The 22846-nt window shown below is 51.3% G+C and overlaps 1 pseudogene; it reads left to right on the forward strand.

Moving 5' to 3' along the window:
* Positions 1-1757: 1757 nt before the first annotated feature.
* LOC102867955 lies at positions 1758-22589 on the forward strand (annotated as a pseudogene).
* Positions 22590-22846: the final 257 nt, after the last annotated feature.

Consider the following 22846-nt stretch of genomic DNA (forward strand, 5'->3'; position numbering starts at 1 on the left):
AAGAATTGACAAGGGAGAGAAGCAGAGGAGGAAGAGCAAAAGGGAGAACAGTGGGGTGCAGGAAAAAAACCCTAAGGGAAAAAGTGATTTGAACAAGAGGGGGGGGGGGAAGCACTTGCATATACTCTCCTGCCTGGGAACATGCACTCCTCCTCTAACCTGGGGACATCTGCCTAGCCTCATGACCTTTCCCACTTCCAATACATTCTGTGTCTTGTAGCCCCAACTACCTCCCCTTGCCTGGGTGAAAACCCCACCTCTGTGTTCTCTCAATCCTGTCAATAATTTATGGCCTGCAGGATACAGTAACAATCAATAATGCACAGGCAATAATGTTCCACAGCTTTCTGCACAATTGTGTTACTCCTAATGTATGCAGCACTGGCCTAAATCTTGCTTACTATGCCTCTCTTTACAACAGCCCCAGAGAAGGGCTGGGCTGGCCAAAGAGGGGAGGCTCACTCTGGCCCCTTAACAGAGCAGCTTCATCAAAACCTTGCAGCCAGGCTAGGTCTCAGACCCCTCAAAGAGTCTGCTTCTCAGTTCTGATACCCACTCAGGTAGGTGGCTACCAGTTAATTTTGTTCTAATACCCACTGCCCACTTGCTAATCATTTTCTCTCCTGCAAAATGGGGCTGCTAATACTCAACTCTCACTGTCCCCCCCACTCCCTCCATTTCATGGTAGTTTGGGAAGCAGAAGCGATATTACCTTAGAAATCTTGGATAGCACTTTAAAAGCCAAAGTGAATGACAACTATCTAGGGGTGGTCATTATTGAAATACAGGCCACAATCTGCTGGATGTTTTGGGGATGAAGAGAAAGGGAATGGGGATACAAAACACCAGAACCTGTCCTCTTAAAGCACAAGGCAGGTAATGGATGTGAATGAAGTTAACCAGGTATGAGGCCATAGGGAGTGGTGGTATTCGTGGAGAATTGCAGAGTTGTACCCTTTCTTAAGTGAGCAAATATTACTTATCAACAGTAGATCAGGCCTGGCAGAGATGTGGGTCAAAGTCTACTACATTCACATATTTATCAAGAGACATTGAGAACATGGATTTTAAGGAAATACGTCTTTTTTTCTATAATTATATTTTATTAATTTTCATAAACATTTACAGAGATTTTGGGTTTCCATTCATTCACCGCTGCACCATTCTCTCTACCCTCCTCCCAGTTTGTTCTTGTCCAAATACCACAGTGCTTGTCAAAGCCAGTTCTGATTAATCTTCTTTGTCAGTGTGTCCTTTGCCATTCCCTATCACTCCTCCCTGAGAGAGACTTCACCCTGAGTCATAAGGAAAAGGGGATGGCGTATTCTCTTAGCTACTTCCTGCTGAAAAGGGATGCTGTGGGTTTCAGGGGGAAGATCTTCTCTCACTACTCTAAAGGGCCCCTTTGGCAGTAGGAAACACATAGACTATTATGGAGATTGATTTTGGAATTTAGATGCACTCTTATTGATTGTGCTTGGCCATACATGTTCATATCCTTGAAGATGTATCATGGGGGTGTTGCAACCTAGAAGACACAAATTTGACTAACAAGTTATAAGTACATGAGTCCAAAAATTATGGAAAAGTAAAAGAAAAGATTCTTTCATTGTTCTACAAACGCCCCCCCCCCAGGTCCCCTCCACCATGCAGCCCTCGCTCTAGGCTCCTGTGATGACAGAAACACCCAGTTATATATCTCTTTTAAACAGTTCCCTTCCTCCTCCACCTCAGTGCAGCACACATCATTGAACCCATCTTACTCAGTCTCTCCCCAACCCCAAGGACAGTCCCATTCTACAACAGTGGCATCATGTAATATTTGTCCTTTTGTGACTGGGATATTTCACTCAGCATAATGTTCTCCAGAGTCAACCATTTTGAATAATATTGCATGAGTTCCTTGTTTTTTAATGCAGCATAGTATTCCATTGTGCGAATATACCACAGCTTCTCTAGCCATTCGTTTGTTGATGGGCACTTAGGTTGTTTCCAACTCCTTGCTATTGTGAACAAAACTGCAATAAACATGGGTGTACATATATCTGCTTGGATGTCAGCTATGGTCTCTTCAGGGTATATTCCCAGTAGTGGAATTTCTGGGTCAAATGGTATCTCTATTTGCAACATTTTGAGAAAGCGCCATACTGCTTTCCACAGGGGTTGCACCATTTTACACTCCCACCAACAGTGAATCAGGGTTCCAGTTTCTCCACAACCTCGCCAGCATTTGTTGCTTGCTGTTCTGTTAAATTTTGCTATTTTGACTGGGGTGAAATGATATCTCATAGTTGTTTTAATTTGCATCTCTCTTAGGGCTAGGGATTTTGAGCATTTCTTCATGTGCTTGTTAGCCATCTGAATGTCATCTTCGGTGAAGTGCCTGTTCATATCCTGTGCCCATTTTTCTATTGGATTATTTACCTTTATCTTGTTGTGGTGCTCAAGTATTTCATAAATTCTGGATATAAGTCCCTTATCCGATATGTTATTACCGAATACTTTTTCCCAGTCAGTGGCTTCCCTTTTTACCCTACTGGAGAAGTTTTTGGATGTGCATAGGGATTTGAGTCCTAGAAGGTCCCATTCATCTATGTTATCTTCTCCTGGTTGTAGGTTTTCCAGGATACTGGGAAGACTGTTTATGTTGTGGATTAGGACTTCTAGTGTTGTTCCTAGCTTTTCTTTAATGAATTTTATAGTCCTTGGTTTTAGTCCTAGGTCCATGATCCACCTTGAGTTGGTTTTTGTGTATGGAGTGAGGTGTGGGTCTTGCTTGAGTCTTTTGCAGATATTTTTCCAATTTTGCCAACACCATTTGTTAAAAAGGCTGTCGTTCCCCCACTTCACTGATTTCATCTCCATGTAAAAAATCAGTTGACCATAGATAGATGGGTTGATCTCTGGATTCTCAATTCGATTCCATTGATCTATGTGTCTGTCATTGTACCAGTACCATGCTGTCTTTACCACTATGGCAGTGTAGTAGGATTTGAAATCAGGGAGTGAGATACCTCCTACCGTTCTTCTATTCTTAAGGAAATACGTCTTGATTTTCAAATAGGGGTTTTTAAAAAATGAAAACTTTTTAAGTATCTAGCAAAGCAAATCTACAAATAGCTCCAAACTAGCCTGAGGCCAGCAGTTTGGCCTATAAACCAGCTATATCATTGCATTTTTTTGGAGAAAGAGAGCTAGCGCAGAGCAACCAAGGGAGCCTGGCTCTGGTCCCTTCTGGCTTCAGCCATGTGGCTCCTGGATGCCATTTCTCTTCTCTGTGGTAAAGAAGTGGAGCCAGAAGGCCCCTTTGAAGCAATGACAGCGACACTTCATCTCACAGACTTTTGTCATATGAGATGAGGTCAGAGTTAGCAGGCAGGGTAAATCTCTGGAGATAGATGTTACACTTGGCAAAGTAGAGGGTCAGGAAAAGAAGAGATTAATTGACACAGTGGCTGTAGCGATGCTCTTACGGACAGCAGCAATTAGCAAATGTGAGGATGGCGCAGGACTGGGCAGGGTCTTGTTCTATTGTACACATGGTCACAATGTTTGTTGTTGTTGTTAGGTGCCATCGTGTCAAGAATAACTCATGTAACAATAGATCTGAACTCTGCCCGACTCTGTGCCATGCCATGCTCATCACTGGTGGCTCTGATACGCAGAGGCAGGAACTGTGCGCCCCTACTCCCGCCCCCCAAAAACACAGTCGCCGTCACGCTCACGCGGTCACGCAAATACGGGCAGGGAGACACATGGACGACCACTGGCATGCAGATACACAAGTGCAGACGCGCCCAGGGACATGCAAATGTGTGCGCCAGACAAGCGTCCATACCGTCGCGCCTACACAGGCAGACACAGATGTACACACAGATGCAGACTAAAATACACAGACATAAGAATGCGTGCGCGCAGACACACGCGCACCCATCCCCCCAGACGCCATTCCACCGACTCAGACACACATGGAGATACAGATGCAGATGCTGACGGAGACACACTTACGTGCGCACGGACGCTGAGACGCACGGCGCTCACGCGCGCGTGGTCCCACAACCAAGCCAACAGTCGCTCACTGGCGACACTCAAATACACAGGCAGAAGAAAGCGTGCATGTTGCAACCCACATAGCGTCATGGGAGCACACAGGCGTGAAACTATCTGCACGCAGACAGCGACACACGGAAGTACACTCACACAGACACACGCACAGACACGCAAAGAGAAAAAAGGAAAAACCGGTTTGTGCAGACATGCACGCGTGTGCACACACAGGCAACTAGGCCCAGACCCGCATGCGCATGGGCCCTCAGAGACTCAGTGCATGAATACGCTGCGCAAGAGCGTGCATAGAAATCAAGGGGCGCGTGATCGCACCGAGGCAGGAGCACGCCCGCCCTCTCACGGTCATGGAGGGTGGAGGGAGCGTCTGGTCAGATGCAGGCTCAAGTAAGTATGCAGCCGCAGAAATGCACAGGTGAACACACCCAACAGCCAGTCACGGCCGCGCGCCTGCACACGCTCATGTAGTCCCGTGATTATACACCCGGGGACGTGCAGACGCCAACTCACACACAGATACATAAACGTAGAGACACCTAAACGCGCGTGCGACAGTACCGTTACATGCTGACAGATATGCACTCACGGCCACACAGGCACGCACACAGTTGCAGACACAAGAACACGGGGGCGCGCTCTGACGGACATGCACTCTCCGAAGGACGCAGACTCAAACTGCAGGCAGAGAAAGGCGCGTCCGATGGCGCCCCGCCCACACTCAAGCAAGAGTAAGCACGTGGTCAGGCGCCCCGCGGGCCCCCCCCCCCCCGCACTTGCACTTGAGAGTGTGCGGCTGCGCGCACCTCAACACTGTCGCGAGCCAACACTCAGACACACACACACACCCCAGACACAAGCACACACACCCACACGCCAACGCAGACACACATGGCCAAGAAGACACACAGATGTGCAATCATACAGACACACGAGCGGGACCACAGACACAAGAAAGCGCCCGTTGGGCCCGGACTGTGCAACGGGAGGCGCCCGGTCTGTCCATAGGTGGATAGAGGGCAAACCCCACAAGGCTTGATCTATTGCCAAGTGATGCTCAGACAGACGTAGCTCCAGGAGGAACCTCGAAGTGATCAATGTATCCTGCAATTCACATTAATTCTCGCAGCTAGCTGCATTCTTCATTGACACTCGAGCCAAGTGATCCACCACTAAAAATCATCCGAGTCTTATTTTGTTCCTTTTATTTGTGGGATCCAGAGGACACCCCCCACCCCCACCCCGACGACGTGGAAGGTGAGGCCCCACCACTCACGTGAACCCTGGCGCAGCACACACCCTCAAAAGGGCGGCCTCTGACTGTCCAGAACAGATGACACGGAAACAACCCCTGGCTTGAAGGGCAGAAGGAGTGAGCACAGACCCGAACCCCTGGGTTTCCCCCACCCAGCGGTGCCCAGCTGGGCTGATCCCGATGAGCAGCAAGCAGGTGGCCTCGCGGGTGGGGAAAACAGGGTATGGAGGGAAACGGAGGTGGGGTCTGGGGACTCGTGAGGCACCCACTCCTCCCCACCCCCGCCACCGCCTCTCTCGAGTCCATGCGGGCCTGCCCACGGCGGACGGACCGAGACGGGTGGGTGAACCCCCCCCCCCCCCCGAGAGTCTTTAAACCTCCTCGACAGGACGCACTAGGTACCTGGACAGGGCGGTGGGCGAGATCGACCCTGAGGGACAGTTGGCAGCCCACCCCTAATGCCGTCGCGGGATGCAGATGGCCATGGAGACAAGGGAAACCGACCACCCGCCACCCGGTGTCCGCAGCACACACAGATGGTGGCGGCAGGGGGCCTTGACGCCCAGGGCTGACGGCGGGAAGTGGCAGCAGAGGGCGGGTGGCCCTCAAACCCGCCCCGCCCTGCCCCGCTACCTCCCCCCCTCCCACACCATCCCTCCTGACCGCCACCTCCTGTCCCAGGACGAGGATGAGCAAGGAGGTAGAGATCTAGAATGCAAGGCAGGGGATGGTTTGAGGGGAAGCGGAAGAGGGGCGGCATCCGCTGTGCCTGCTCGTGCGCAATGCAAGACGCACTGTCAGTGAAGGCGCCGCTCCGTGTGGAGGCGGGCGACCAAGTCAGGTCACATCCGAGGCAAATAGATCGATGATGGCTTGGGGCTGACGCTGGCTTCACCTCAGGGCTGCGGGGAGGAGGCAGACTTAGGCGGGGGGGTGGGGGGGTGGGGTGGGAGGTGTCCCTGCCTGGAGCACCGCCAGCCCCCCACGCCGTGCCTTCACCGACCGGGCTACGGCCTTCTGGCCCCAAACGGCCACCGCACATGAGAGAGAGGTCAGCCGGCTCAGCTGCTCAGGCTCGGGCTCAGCTGGCTCTCTAGGGAAACCTTGTTATGACTTTTACTTCCTCTAGAAAGTCAAGTTCGATCATCTTAGCACTCTTCCAGGGCCATGGACTGACCCCGGCTGGGCTGATCCAAGGGCCTCCCTAAACCATCCAATTGGTAGGAGCGATGGGCGGTGTGTACAAAGGGCAGGGACTTAATCAACACAAGCTTAGGACCCACACTCCTTGTTCATGGGTTATAATTTCAATCCCCCATCCCCATCACGAATGGGGTTCAACGAGTTACCCACGCCTGCTGGAGTAGGATAGGCACACGCTGAGCCAGTCAGTGTAGCCCAGGACATCTAATGGCACCACAGACGTGCTATTGCTTAATCTCGGGTGGCTGAACGCCACTTGTCCCTCTAAGAAGTTGAGAAATGCCGACTGCTCCGGGGTCACCCAACTAGTTACCATCCCAGAGTCTCATTCGTTATCAGAATTAACCAGACAAATCACTCCACCAACTAAGAATGGCCGTGCACCACCACCCACCTAATCGAGAAAGAGCGGACAATTATGTCCGTGTCCCAGCCGGGTGAGATTTTCCAAGTCAAATTTAGTCAAATTAAGCCCCAGGCTCCACTCCTGGTTGTGCCCTTCCTTCAATTTCTTTAAGTTTCAGCTTTGCAACCATACTCCCCAGGGAGCCCAAAGACTTTCATTTCCCTGGAAGCTGTCCAGTCATGGGAGTAACTCCACCACATCACCAGTTGGCATCGTTTATGGTCAAAATGATGGCAGTATCTGTTCGTTTTCAAACCTCTGACTTTCGTTCTTGGTTAATGAAAACATTCTTAGCAAATGCTTTCTCACTAGTCCGTCTTGCACTGGTCCAAGAATTTCACCTCTAGCAGCCCAACACAAATGCCTCCAGCCGACCCTCTTAATCATGGCTTCATTTCCAAAAACCAACAAAATTGTCCTATTCCATTATTCCTAGCTGCAGTATCCAGACGCCTCGGGCCTGTTTTGAACACTCTTAAGTTTTTCAAAGTAAATGTTTTGGGCCCCACAGAACACTCAGCTGAGAGCATGGAGTGGGCACAGAGAGACAAGGGGCGGGGACAAGCGGTGGCTCGCCTCTGGGTGAACTGCCCACCCTCTCCCAAGGTCCAACAACAAACTTTTAAATTGCAGCAACTTTAATATATGCTATTGGAGCTTAGATGGATCTTGGCTGAAAGCAGGGAATACCAGAGGAATGTCTATCTGTGTTTCATTGACTACGCAAAGGCATTTGACTGTGTAGATCATAACAAACTATGGCTGACTCTGAGAAGAATGGGAATCCCAGAACACTTGATAGTTCTAATGTAAAACCTATACTTGGACCAGGAGGCAGTCGTCAGAACAGAGCAAGGGAACACTACATGGTTCAAAATTGGGAAGGGTGTACGCCAGGGATGCATCCTATCTCCATACCTTTTCAACCTATATGCAGAACAGATTATCTGGGAGGCTGGGTTCTATGAGGAGAAATGTGGGGTCAAGATTGGTGGACGATTTATCAACAATCTGTGTTATACAGATGACACAACCCTGCTTGCTGAAACTGAAGAGGACCTGAAGCGCCTGCTACAGAGTGTCAAGGATTGCAGCCTACAATATGGGTTGAGGCTCAATGTCAAGAAGACAAAGATTCTCACCACTGGACCAATTGGCAGCATCAGGATGGATGGTGAAGAGATTGAGATTGCTAACAACTTTAGTCTGCTTGGCTCCATGGTCAACATTCTTGGCACCAGTAGCCAGGAAATAAAAAAAATACGTATTGCAATGGGAAAGTCTGCTGTTAGGGACCTCTCCAGGGCACTGAAGAGCAATGGTGTCACTCTGGAGACTAAGGTGTGTCTGATACAGGCCATGGTCTTTGCAATCACTTGTTATGCATCAGAGAGTTGGACAATGTCTAGTGAGGATAGAAAGAGAATTGAGTGCTCGCTTCGGCAGCACATATACTAAAATAGGAACGATTCAGAGAAGATTAGCATGGCCCCTGCACAAGGATGACATGCAAATTTGTGAAGTGTTCCATATTTTCGACCCTGAAATTAACGAGTCTGTAACTAAGGCTATCTCCTTTCACCTACAAATTTCGTCTTTGGATACAGAGCTAAGTGGATAGTCCTTACGGAAGGACTGTTTAAAAAGAGGCAGGGAAAAGAAAAGAAAAAAAAAAAGAAAGAGAATTGATGCCTTTGAGCTATGGTGCTGGAGAAGAATATTGAATGTACCATGGACTGCCAAGAAAACAAACGGATTCATCCTGGAGAAGGTTAAACCAGGCTGCTCCTTGGAGGCAAGGATTCTGGGGCTTCGTCTGATGTCATTTGGACATGTTGTAAGGATGGAGAGGTCCTTGGAGAGGGTCATCATGCTTGGGAGGGTGGAGGGACAGCGCAGTAGGGGAAGACCCTCTGTGAGGTGGATTGATTCAGTGACTGGGGTAATCAGGATGGGTGTGTCAGAGGCAGTGCGATTGGCACAGGATAGAGCAGAATTTAGGGCTGTTGTACATAGGGTCGCTATGAGTTGCAAGCGACTCGACGGCACATAACAACAATAACAACAACAACAACAGTGTCTTCATGCTCTGTTCTGACGACTGCCTCTTGGTCCAAATATAGGTTTCGCATTAGCACAATCAAATGTTCTGGGATTCCCATTCTTGTCAAGAGTCAGTCACAGCTTGTTGTGATCCACACAGTCAAAAGCCTTTGCATAGTCAATGAAGCACAGATAGGCATTCTTCTGGTATTCTCTGCTTTCTGCCAAGATCCATCTGACATTAGCTATAATATCCCTAGTACCACAACCTCTTCTAAATCCAGCCTGCACATCTGGCAGTTCTCTGTTGACATTGTTCCAAACGGTTTTGAGTAATTTTCAGCAGAATCTTAATTGCATATGATATTAATGGTATTGTTCAATAATTTCCACACTCTGTTGGGTCACCTTTTTTGGAATGGTATCAAATATCAATCTTTTCCATCAGTTGGCCAGCTCCAGATTTCTTGGCACAACTTAGTGAGCACATCCAGGGAAGTGTCTGTTGAAATAAATCAATTGGTATGCTGTCATCTTCTGGAGCCTTGTTTTTTGCCAATTCCTTCAGAGCAACTTGAACTTCCTCCTTCATCACCATAGGCTCTTGCTTATATGTTATTTCATGAAATTCCTCTGTGTCAGCCAATTCCTTCTGATACAGTGACTCTCTACTCCTTCCATCTCCTTCTGATACTTCCTGAATCATTTAGCATCCTACCCAAACTACCAGAGGTACTATACAATGAAAATATCAGTTTAAGGAATAAAATGTATCTGATACAAGCCAGGATTTCTTCAATTGCTTGTTATGGGTCTGAAAGTTAGACAATGACTAAGGATGATAGAAAAATTAGTCCCTGTGTTGTGGGGAAGGAGAAGGATATTGACTATAAGAACAACAGGACTGTCTTGCAGAGAGTGAAACCAAGGTGTTTTTTGGAGGCAAAGAAGGTGAAGCTTCATCTCAAATACTGTGGGCATGTTATTACTAAGGGTCAGCTCTTGACGACTATCATGCTTGGAAAGTTGTTTGGAGAGTCACGAGTAAGATAAGAAGCTCCTCAACAAGATGTATTGACAAACTAGATCCTCAACAAGATGGATGATGACTCTAGTACTGAGCTCAAGAGTAATAGAGATGGGATGGCAGAGGATAAAGCAGTCGCAATCCACTTGAAATAGCAAACCAAAAGCCTGTAACCCTTCTAACCCTCCACCCACCTAACCCACAACACCACCATCCCCCTACCCCTCTACACATTGCCTCTACCCCTCAACCTCTCTACCTTGTACCCCTCAACCCCTACTTTACTATCCCTCTACACCTCTACCCCTCCACCCCTCCATCCCTCCACCCCTCCAAACCTCCGCCTCTACTCCTCTACACCTCTAATCCTCTACCTCTCCACCCTTCTACCTCTCTATCCCTCTACCCCTCCACATCCTCACCTCTCTACCCCTCCACCCCTCTACCCCTCCACCCTCTACCTCTCTATCCCTCCACACCTCCACCTCTCTAGCCCTTCAACTCTCTACCCCTCTACCTCACTACCTCTCTACCCGTCTAGCCCTCTACCCCACTACCCCTCTGCCTTCTATTTCTCTATCCCTATACTCATCTACCCCTCTACCCCTCTACCCTCCACCCCTCTGACCCTCTACCCCTCCACTCCTCTACCCCTCTTCCCCAATACTTCTCTACTCCTCTACATTCTACCCCCTACCCCTCTACCCCTCCTCCCCTCTACCCCTTCACCACTCTACCCCTCCACCCCTACACCCATCTACACCTCTAACCCTCTACCTCTCTATCTCTCTACTCTTCTATCCCTCCACACCCCCACCTCTCTACCCTTCCACCCCACTACCCCTCTATCCCCTAACCCTCTAATCATCCACACTTCCACCCCTCCACACCTCCACCCCTCTAATCCTCTACCTTCTGCCCCCTACCCCTCCAAACTTCTACCACTTTACCCTTCCATCCCTCTACCCCTCCATCACTCCATCCCTCTGCCCCTCCACCCCTCTACCCCTCTACCTTCTACCCCTCTACGCCTCTACCCCTCCACCCCTCACCCCCTCTAGCCCTGTACCCCTCCAGCTCTCTACCCCTCTAAACCTACCCCACTGCCCTTTCACAACTCTATCCCTATACTCTTCCAACACTGTACTCCTCCACCCTTATACCCATACACACCTCTACCCCTCTAGCATCCACCTCTCCACCTCTCTACCCCTTTACCCCTATACCCCTCCACCTTTCTACCCCTCCATCACTCTAACCCTCTGCCCCTCTACCCATCTACCCTCCACATCTCCACCTTTGCACCCCTCCACCCCTCCAAACTTCCACCCCTCCACCCGTCTACACCTCTACCTCTCTCCCCACTACATTCTACCCCTCTGCCACTCTACCCTTCTACCTCTCTACGCCTGCAACCTCCACCCCAAACACCCCTCCACCCTGCTACCCATCTACCCCACTAACCCTCTACCTTCTGCCCCTGTACCCCTTTACCCCTCTACCTACAACCCCTTCATTCTCCACCCCTCCACCCCTCCCCCTTTTACCCCTCTACACCTTTACTTCTCTAATTTCTACCCCTCTTCCTCTCTGTCCTCTACCCTACCACCTACCTCTCCACCCCTCTACCCCTCTAACCCACCAGCCCTCTACCCCTCCACCCTTCTACTCCACTACCTCTCTACCTTCTACCCCGTAGCCCTCTACTCCTCCGCCCTCTACCCCTTCACCCTTGCACCCCTCCACCCTTCTACACCTCTACCCTTCTAGCTTTTACCCTTCTACTAATTTTCCCTCTACCCCACCATGCCTGAACCCCTCCCCCTCCCCACCTCTACCTCTCTACTACTCTACTCGTCTAACTTCTACTCCTCTACCTTTCCACCCCTCTCTCTACCCTTCCACTGTCTAACCTTCCACCCCTCCAGCCCTTTACCCCTCCACCCCTCTGTCCCTACCCCTCCTCTCCTCTACCATTACACCCCTCCACCTTTCTACCCATCTACCCATCTACCCCTCTACCACTCTACCCCTCTAATTTTCCCTCTTTACCCTTCTCCCCCTCTACCCTTCTACCCCTCCACTTCTCCACCACTCAAACCCTCCACCCCTCTACTCCTCTACCCCTCAAACCCTCCATCCCTCTACCCCTAAACACCACTTCCCCTTCACACCTCTACCCTCCAGCCCACTACCTGTACAACCCTCTAACCATCCACCCCTCCACACCTCAATCGGTCTTCCCTCCACCCCTCTATTTGTCACACCTCCAACTCTATCCCTGTACTCCTCTACCCTTCAAACCATCCACCCCTTCATGACTCTACCCCACATGCCCTCTACCCCTTTACCCTTCTAACCGTCTACCCCTCCACCTCTCCAAGCTTGCACTCCTCCACCCCACCAACCCTTCACCCCTCCACCCTTCTTTCCCTTTACCCATCTACCCCTCTACCCTTCTACCCCTCCAACACTCCACCTCTCCACCCTTCTCACCACTACCCCTCTACCTTCTACACCTGTACCCCTCTACCCCCTACCTCTCTACCGCTCCACCTCTCCACCCTTTCACCCCTCCATCCCTCCACCTCTCCACCCCTCCATACTTCTACCCCTCTACCCCTTTACCTCTCTACTTTCTACCCCTCTATCCCTCTACCCTCCACCCTTCTACCCCTCCACCCCTCTACACCTGCACCTCTCCATCCGTCCACCTCTCCACCTTTCCAACCTTCCATCCCTCCACCTTTCAAACCCTCCACCCCTCCACCCCTCTATACCAGTACACCTCCATCTCTCTACCCCATCACCAATGTACCCCTCATCTCTCTACCCCTCTACCCCTTTCTCCTCTACCTTCTAGCCTTCTAGCCCTCTACCCCTCCAACCCTCCACCCTTCTACCCTTCTACCCCTCTACCAATCTAGCCCTCTACCCCTCCATCTCTCTACCTCTCCACCCCCGCATCACTATACTCCTCTACCATTGACACCTCAAGCCCTCCACCCTTCCACCCCTCCACCCACCAACCCTTGAATCCTTCACCCTTCCAATCCTCCACCCCTCCACCCCTCCACCTGTCCACCACTCCACTCCTTCACCGGACTTCTCCTCTACCTTTCTACTGCTCCACTCCTCCACCCCTTCACCTCTCTACCTCTCTAACCCTTTACCTCTCTACCCCTCTACTCCTCCTTCCCTCCACCTATCCACCCCTCCAGCTCTCCACACACTACTCTAATCTTCCAACCCTTCACCCCTCAATGCCTCCACCCCTCCACCCTTCTACCCCTCCTCCCCACCACCCCTCCAGTTTTCCACTCCTCCAGTCTTCCACTCCTTCAACACTCCACCCCTCTACACGTCCACCCCTCTACCCTGCTACCCCTGCAACACTCCATCCTTCCACCCCTGCACCCTCTATGCCTCCAACTCTCTACCCCTCTACTCCTGTACCACTGAGACCCTGAACACCTCTACTTTGGAACCCCTAAAACCCTCTACCTCTGAACCCCTCAACCCCTGAACACCTCTATTTCTGAACACCTCTACTCCTGACCCCCTCTGCCAGTCTACCCCCTATCCCTCTACCCCTCTACCCCTGAACACCTCTACACCTACCCCTCCAACCCTGAACCCATCTAACCCTGAATCCCTCTACTCCTCTATCCCTCTACATCTGAACCCCCTACCCCTGAATTCCTCTACTCCTGAAACCCTCTACCCACCTACCCCTGTACCTCAACCCTGAATTCCTCCACCCCCTTACACTTTACCCATCACCCCTCTCCCTCTCTACCCCTGAACCCCTCTAACCCTCTACTCCTCTATCCCTGAACCCTTCTACCCCTCTACATGTCTACCCCTCTACACTTCACCCCAAACCCTTCTACCCCTCTACCCCTAAGCCCCTCTACCATTCTACCCCTGAACCCCACTATCTCTTTACCCATCTACCTCTCTGCCCCTGAACCCCTGAAACCTTTACCCCTGTATTCCTGAACCCCTGACCCCTCTACCACGTATCGCTGAACTCCTCTACTTTTCTGACCATCTAGCCCTCTACCCCTCTACCCCTGAGCCCCTCTACCCCTACCCCTGAAACCCTGAACCCGTCTAGCCTGAAACCCTCTACTCCTCAACCCCTCTACCTCTGAATTCCTCTCTACCCCTAAACACCTCTAACCAACCACCACTTTACCACTCTACCGCTGAATCTCTCAACCCCTCTAACCCTGAACCCCTCTGCCCCTCTACCCATATACACCTGAGCCACTCTAAACCTCTACCCCTGAACCCTATACTCTTTTACCCCTGTACCCCTCTACCACTCTACCCCTCTACCCCACTAAGCCTGCATCTCTGAACCACTACCACCCTGAACACCTCTACCCCTGAACCACTGAACCCGTCTAATCCTCTAACCCTTTACACCTCTACTCCTCTACCCCTGAACATCTCTACCCCTCTACCCCTCTTTCCCTCTACCTCTCTACCCTTCTAACCCTGAAACCCTCTACCCCTCTACCCTTTTAACCCTCTACACCTCTAGCTATCTACCCCTGAAACCCTGAACCCATCTACCACTGAACCCATGAACTCCTCTACCCCTAAACACCTCTACCTCTGAACCCCTCTAATCCTGAACCTCTCTACCACTTTACCTCTCTCTCTCCCCATCTACCCCTCTAACTTTGAATCCCTCAAACCCTCTGCCAATCTATCACTGAACCTCTCTAAGCCTCTTCTTCCCCTAACCCCGCTACACTTCTACCCTTCTACCCCCAAACCCCTCTACCCCTCTAACTCTGAACCCCTCTACCCCTCTACCCTAAACCTCTTTACACCTGAAACCCTCTATACTTGAACCCCTCTATTCTTGAACCCCTTTACCCCTTACCCCTTTACTCCACTATTCCTCTACCACTTAACCCCTCTACCCCTGAACCCTATACACCTCTACCCCTCTAACCCTGAACCCCTTAACCCCTCTAAATCTCTACCCCTGAACACTTGTACCTCTCAACCCCTCTACTTCTGAACTTCTCTACCCCTGAACCCCTCTACCCCTCTAGCCCTGAAACACTCTAATCTTCTACCCCTTAACCCCCTACCACTGAATCCCTCTATCCTTCTACTCCACTACTCCTGAACCCCTCTACACATCTACCCCTGAATCCCTGAACACTTCTACCCCTTTACCACTGAACCCCTGTACACATCTATCTCTCTATACATGAACCCCTATACCCCTGAACCCCTCTACCCTTGAACCCCTCTATCCCTCTATCCCTCTACCCCTGAACTGGTCGATCCCTTTACTCCTCGACCCCTCTACCCATCTACACATCTACCTCTCTACAACTGAACCCATTTACCCCTCTACCCCTCTACTCCCAAACCCCTCTACCCCTCTACTGCTCTACCTCTGGCCTTGAACCCTTCTACCCATGAAACCCTCTACCCCTGAACCCCTCTAACATCTATACCTGTACTCCTCTGCCTCTCTAACCCTGATTCCTTCTACCCCTGAATCCCTCTATCCCTCCATTCCTCTACCCTTCTGGTCCTCCATCCCTCCGCCCCTCTTGTCCTCCACCATTCTATCCCTTTTCCCCTCCACCCCTCTACCCCTCTACCTCTCTACTCCTATACACCTTTATCCCTCCACACCTCTAATCCTCTAACCCTCCATTCCTCCACCCCTCTACCCTTTAACCCCTCTACCCTTCTACTGCTCTACCCCCGAACCCCTCTAACTGTGAACCCCTGAATCCCTCTACCTATGAACCCCTCTACCTCTCTACCCCTTTACCTCTCTACTTCGCTACACCTTCATTCCTCTACCCTTCTACCCCTCCATCCTTCCATCCCTCTAATCCTCCACCACTCTACTCCTGTACCCCTCTAATTCTCTACACTCCACACCTCTAACCCTCTCACCCTCCATGCCTCAACACCTCTATCCCTCCACCCTCCCTTACCCTCCAGCATGCACCCCTCTAACCCTCCAACCCTCCACTCCTCTACCCCTTCACCCCTCCACCCCTCTATGCCTCCACCTGTCCACCCCTCCACCCCTCTACCCCTCAGCCCTTTAACTCCTCCACTCCTCTTGCCATTTACCCCTTCACTTCTCTACCCTTCTTCCCTTCCACCCCTCTAGCCCTCCACACCTCCACCCTTACACCCCTCCACTCCTCTACCCCTCTAACCCCTCATCTTTATACCCCTCCACCCTTCTACCCCTCTACCGTTCTACCCTGCTATCCCTGCACCCCTGAAACACTCTACCCCCTACACCTCTACACCTGAACCCCTCTAGCCCTCAACACCTCCTCCCCTGAGTCCCTCAACCCCTATACCCCCTTAGGCTCTACCCCTGAACCCCTTTAACCCTCTAACCCTCTACCCTTGAACCCCTCTACCTCTCTACCCCTGAACCCACCTACACCTAGCCCTGAGCCCCTCTACTCCTCTAAACCTCAACCCATCTACCCCTCTTCCCTTGAACCTTTCTACCCTCTACCCCTGAACCCTTCTACCCCTCTACACATGAACCCCTCTACCCCTGAATCACTGATCTCTGATACCCTCTACTCCTAAACTCCTTTCCCCCTCTACCCCTGAATCCCTCTACCCATCTACCCTCTATTCCTGAAAACTTCTACCCCTCTACCTTTCTATTCATCTACCCCTGAACCCCTCTACCCATCTACCCCTCTATCCTCTACCACTGAAACCCTGTACCTTTCTACCCTTAAACCCTGAAACCCACTACCCGCTATCCTTGAATCTCTGAATCCCTGACCCCTCTACTCCTGAACTCCTCTACTTTTCTAACCATCTATCCCTCTACCACTCTACCCTTGAAACCCTGAACCCCTCTATGCCTGAAACCCTCTGCTCCTCTACCCCTGAACCCCTCTCCCTCTCTACCCCTGAACACTTCTAACTACCCCCTACCCCTCTACCACTGAACCTCTCAACCCGTCTAACCCTGAACCCCTCTACCACTCTACCCATCTACACCTGAACCACTCTAGACCTCTACCCCTGAACCCTTCTACCACTGAACCCCTGTACCATTTTACCCCTGAACCCTTCTAATGCTCTAACCCTCTACCCATGCACCCCTGAACCCCTCTACCCCTCTACCACTGAACCCCTCTACCCCCTCCCCCTCTTCCCAAGAACCCCTTTACCTCTCTATGCCTCTACCCCTCCTCCCCTCTACCAATCTACCTTTCTAATTTCTACCCCTCTACACCTCTACTTCTTAACTCATCTACACCTCTAGCCCACTATGTCTGAACCCCTGAACCCCTCTACCACTCTATCCTTCTACTCCTCAACCCTCTAACCCTGAAGCACTGAAGCCATGAAACCCTCTACCCCTGAATCCCTCTACTTTTTTATACCCCTGAACCCTGGTAACCCTCTAACCATGAACCCCTCTACACCTAAAATCCTCTACCCCTCACCCCTCTTGCCCTGAACGCTCCTACCCCTGAACACTACTAACCCTCAACCCCTGAACTCCTCTAACACTGAACCCCTCTACTCCTATTTTCCTTTACCTTCTATCCCTCTACTCCTGAACTCCTTTTGCCCTCTAGTTCTCTATCCCTCTACCTCTAAAACCCTCTAAACCCTCTACCCCTGAACCTGTCTACCCTTGAATCCCTTTAAACATCTACCCATATGACACTCTACCCCTGTACCCCTGAACCCTCTGTCCCTGGACCTCTCTACACCTCTACCACTCTGTCCCTATACCACTCTACCCGTGAACCCTTAGAAGCCTCTACCGCTCTTTCCCTGAACCCCTTTAAGCCTGTACCCCCCTAGCCCATTACCCCTTTACCAGTGAACACCTTAACCCATCTACCCCTCTACCCTGAACCCCTCTACTGATCTACAACTCTACCCCTCTACCCTTCTACTCCTAAACCTTCTACCCCTCTCACCCTCTACCCATGAGCCTTCTAAGGCTCTACCCCTCTAACCCATTAACCCTCTACTACTGAACCACTGAACCCCTCTAACCGTCTGCCCTTGAAACCCTGAATCCCTCTACACCTGTAACACTCTAAGCCCCCTCTATCTCTCTTTCCATCTACCCTTGAACCCCTCTACCCCTCTACCCTGAACCCATCTACCCCTCTTCCCCTCTAACCCTTAATCACTCTACCCCTCAACCCCTGAACCCTTCTACCCATGAAACCCTCTAAACCTCTACATCTTAACTGCACTATCCATCTAACTCTCTACCCCTCTATGCCTCTACCCCTTTCCCCAGTTACCCCTCTACCCCTGAACTATTCTACCTCTGAACCCCTCTATCCCTCTTCCTCTCTACCCCTCTATGCCTCTACTCCTTAATTCATCTACTGCTCTTCCCCACTAGGCCTGAACCTCTGAAACCCACTACCCCTCTAGCCCTGAACCCCTCTACCCCTCTATTCCTGTACCCCTCTACCTCTCTAACCCTCTACCCCTTTACCCTTCTACCACTGAACCCATCTACCCCTGAACCCCTCTCCCACTCTGTCCCTGAACCCTTCTACCCCTCTACCACTCTACCCCTGAACCCCTCTACCCCTCTACCCCACACCTCTACCCCTTAACATATTTACCCCACACCTCTACCCTGAACCTCTTTACCCCTTTACCTTTGAACCTCTTTACCCCTTTACCTTTGAATCCCTGAACCCTACTACCCCTCTATCCCTGAACTACCCCTCTAACACTCTACCCCTCTACTCCTTAATCCATCTATCCATCTACCTGACTACCCCTGAACCCCTTAATCCCTCTACCCTTCTACCCCTCTATTGCTCTACCCCTGAACCCCTCTAGCCCTGAACCCCTGAACTTCTCTACCATTGAACCCCTCTACCCTTCTAACCCTGAACCCCTCTATCCCTCTACCAATCTACCCCTCTACCCATCTACCCCTAAACCCCTCTACCCTTATACCAGTGAAGCCCTCTACCCCTCTATCCCCGTATCTCTCTACTCCTCTACCCCTCTACCCTTGAAGCCCTCTGCCCCTCTACCCCTCTACCCCTGAACCCCTATACACCTCTTCCCATCTATCTCTATAGCCTTCTACCCCTCTACTTCTGAACACATCTACCCCTCTTACTCCTCTACCCCTCTACTCCTCTACACCTCTACTCCTGAACACCTCTATCCCTCTACCGTTCTATCCCTCTACCCCTGAACCCGTCTACCCTGAAGCACTCTAACCCTCTACCACTCTAAACCTCTACCGCTTTACCCTTCTACCCCTGAACCTCTCTACCCATCTACCCCTCTACCCTGGAACTACTCTATACTTCTAATCTTCTACCCCTATACCCCTTAAACCCTCTATCCCTCTCAGCATCAACCCCTCTAACTCTTAACCCCTCTACCCCTCAACCCCTCTATCCCTCAATCCCTTTACCTCTCTACTCCTCTACCCCTGAATCCTTCTACCCTTCTAACCCTCTACCCCTGAGCACCTGAACCCTTCTGCCCATCTACCCCTGAACCCTTCTAATCCTCTACGCTTGAACCCTTCTACCACTGAATCCCTGAACCCCTGATCCCCTTGACGCCTGAAGCCCTCTATCCTTCTACCCTTGAACCCCTCTACCTCTCTACCACTCTACTCTGTGCCTCTCTCCCCTTCTACCCCTGAACCCGTCTACCCTTGAACATCTCTTAACCCTCTACCCCTCTACCTAACATGCTAACCCTCTATCCCGAACCCCTCTACCCCTCTATCCTTGAACCTCTCTACACCACTACCCCTCTATCCTTCTACTCCTCTACCCCGAACCCTCTAAGCCTCTACCCCTTTACCCCATTACCCTCTAAAAGTTAACCCTTGAACTTCTCTACACCTCTACCCCTGAACCCCTCTACCCCTCTATCCCTCTACAACTCTATCCCTAAACAACTCTTCCCCTCTTCCACTCTACCCTTCTACCCCTGAACCACTACCCTTGAACCTCTCTATACCTCTACCCTTCTACCCTTGAACCCCTCTACCCCTCTTATCCCCTTCCCTTCTACCCCTCAACCCCTCTATCCCTGATCTCCACTACACCTCTACCCCTCTATGCCTCTACTGCTCTACTTCTGAACCCCTCTAAAACTCTACCCCTCTATCCCTGAACCCCTATAAGCCTCTACCCCTCTACACCATTTTCCCTCTACCAGTGAACTGAACCCCTTTACCCCTCTACCCCTGAATCTGTCTACTCCTGAACCCCTCTAACCCTCTAGCCCTTTACCGCTCTACCCCTCTGCCTCTGAACCCTCTACCGCTCTACAACTCCACCCCTCTACAACTCTACCCCTCTACCAGTCTACCTTCTACCCCTGAACCCCTCTAATGCACTACCCCTCAACCCCTCTAAGCCTCTACCCCTCTGCCCCATTAACCCTCTACCAGTGAACTCCTAAAGCCCTCTACCCCTCTACCCATCTACCCTTGAACCTCTACCGCTCTATCCCTATACCTCTGAATCTCTCTACCTCTCTACTCTTGAACCCCTCTACTCTTTAAACCCTCCATCCTTGAACCCCTCTACCCATCTACCCCTGTACCCCTTAACCCTTGTACCTCTGTACTCCTCTACTCCTGAACCGCTGAAACCCTCTATCCCTCTACCCCACTTTTCCTCTACCTGCTATCCCTCTAACCCTCTATGCCTCTACTCCTTAACTCATCTACCCTCCACCCCACTATGCCTGAAAACGTGAACCCCTCTACCTCCGAAAACCTCTACCCCTCTATCCTTGAACCCCTCTACCCTTATACCCCTGAACCCCTCTACCATTCTAGCCCTCTTCCACTGAAACCCTAAACCCCTCTACCTCTCTACCCCAGAACCCTCTACCCCTGTACTTCTGCACCCCTCTTCCCCTCTACCCCTGAACCCCTTTACTACATTATCCCTCAACCCTTGTACCCCTGAAACCTTCTAACACTCGACCCCTCTATTCCTGAACCCCTCTGTTCCTCTACCCCCTACCCCTGAACCTTCTAGTTCTCTACTCCTGAACCCCCCCAACCCTCTACTCCTCTACCTCTCTACCCCTCTACCCTCTACTGCTGAATCCCACTACCACTCTACTCCTGAAAACTTCTATCCCTCTACACCTGAAACCCCTCTACCTTTCTACCTCTGAACCCCTCTACCCCCTATCCCTCTAAACCTCTACCCCTGAGCACTCTACCCCTCTTCCCCTCTACCCCTCTACCTCTGAACACCTCTACCCCTGAACCCCTCTGCACATCTACCGCTATACCCCTCTATGCCTGAACCCCCCTACCCCTCTACTCCTGAACACTTGTACCCCTCTACCGCTCTAGCCCTCTACCCCAGAACTCCTCCAAGCCTCTACCCCTTAGCCTCATTACCCCTCTACCAGTGAACTCTTGAATTCCCTCTACATCTGAACCCGTCTACCCCTGAAACCCTTTGACCCTCTACCCCTCTACTGCTCTACCCCTTTACTTCTGAATCTCTCTACTCATCTACCCCTGAGCCTCTGAACCCCTCTACCCCTGAACACCCTTACCACTCTACCCCTGAACCCATCTACTCCACTATGCCTGAACCCCTGCACCCCTCTATCCCTCTACCCATGAACCCCTCTATACCTGAACCTCTCTACTTCTGAACCCTTCTACCCCACTACCCCTGAACCTTTCTACCCCTCTACTCCGGAACTCCTCTACCCCTCTACCCTGTACCCCTTAACCCCTCTACCTCTCAAACCCTCTACCCCTCACCTATCTACCTCTCCCTCTACCCCTGAGCATTTCTAACCTTCTAACCTTCTAACCCTGTCCCCTGACCCCCTCTACCCCTCTACCACTGAACCCTTCTACCCCTCTATGCCTGAACCCCTATGCCCCTGAATCCCTGAACCTCTGATCCCCTCAACGCATGAAACTCTCTATCCCTCTACCCTTGAACCTCTCTACCCCTCTACCCCTGAAACCCTCTAAGCCTCTATGCCACTACCCTATTTATTACCCCTCTAAATGTGATCCACTGAACCGCTGTACACATCTACTCCTGATCTCCTCTACCCCTCTATCCCTCTACACCTGTACCCCTGAACAACTCAACCACTCTTCCCTTCTACCCCTGAGCCCCTCTATGCCTCTACCCCTCTATCCCATTACCCCTCTACCAGTGAACAAATTAATCTCTTCACCCCTCTACCCCTGAAGCCCTGAATGCCTCTATCCATCTGCCTCTGAACCCATGAACTCCTCTACTCCTCTATCCCTCTAACCCTGGACCCCTCTACCCTTCTACCCCTGGACCCCTCTACCTCTCCATCCCTGAATACCCCTACTCCTCTACCCTTCCTCCCCTATACCCCTTTACCCCTGAAGCTCTCTAACCCTCTACCCCTGAACTCCTCTACCCCTCAATCCCTCTACCTCTCTACACCTGGACTCCACTATGCCTCTACCTCTCTACCCCTTTACCCGTGAACCCCTCTACCCCTTTACCTCTGAAACCCTCTACACCTCTACCCCTAAACCCCTCTACTGTCTACCTCTCTATCCCTGAAGCCCTCTACTCCTTTATCGCTGAACTCCTCAACCCCTCTACCCCTCTACTCCTTTACCCCTCTATCCCTGAACCCCTCTACCCCACTATCCTTCTACCCCTCTACCCCTCTGCTTGTGAAGCCTTCTAGCCCTCTACCTCTGAATCCCTCTACCACTGAACCACTCCACCCCTCTACACTTGAACCCATCTACCCTTGAACCCCTCTACCCCTGAAATGCTCTACCCTTCTAACCCTGAACACCCCTATCCCTCTA

The sequence above is a fragment of the Elephantulus edwardii genome, unplaced genomic scaffold (assembly GCF_000299155.1).
Source record: "Elephantulus edwardii isolate Elephantulus edwardi_28Jun2011 unplaced genomic scaffold, EleEdw1.0 scaffold00357, whole genome shotgun sequence".
In the NCBI taxonomy this organism is placed as follows: Eukaryota; Metazoa; Chordata; class Mammalia; order Macroscelidea; family Macroscelididae; genus Elephantulus; species Elephantulus edwardii.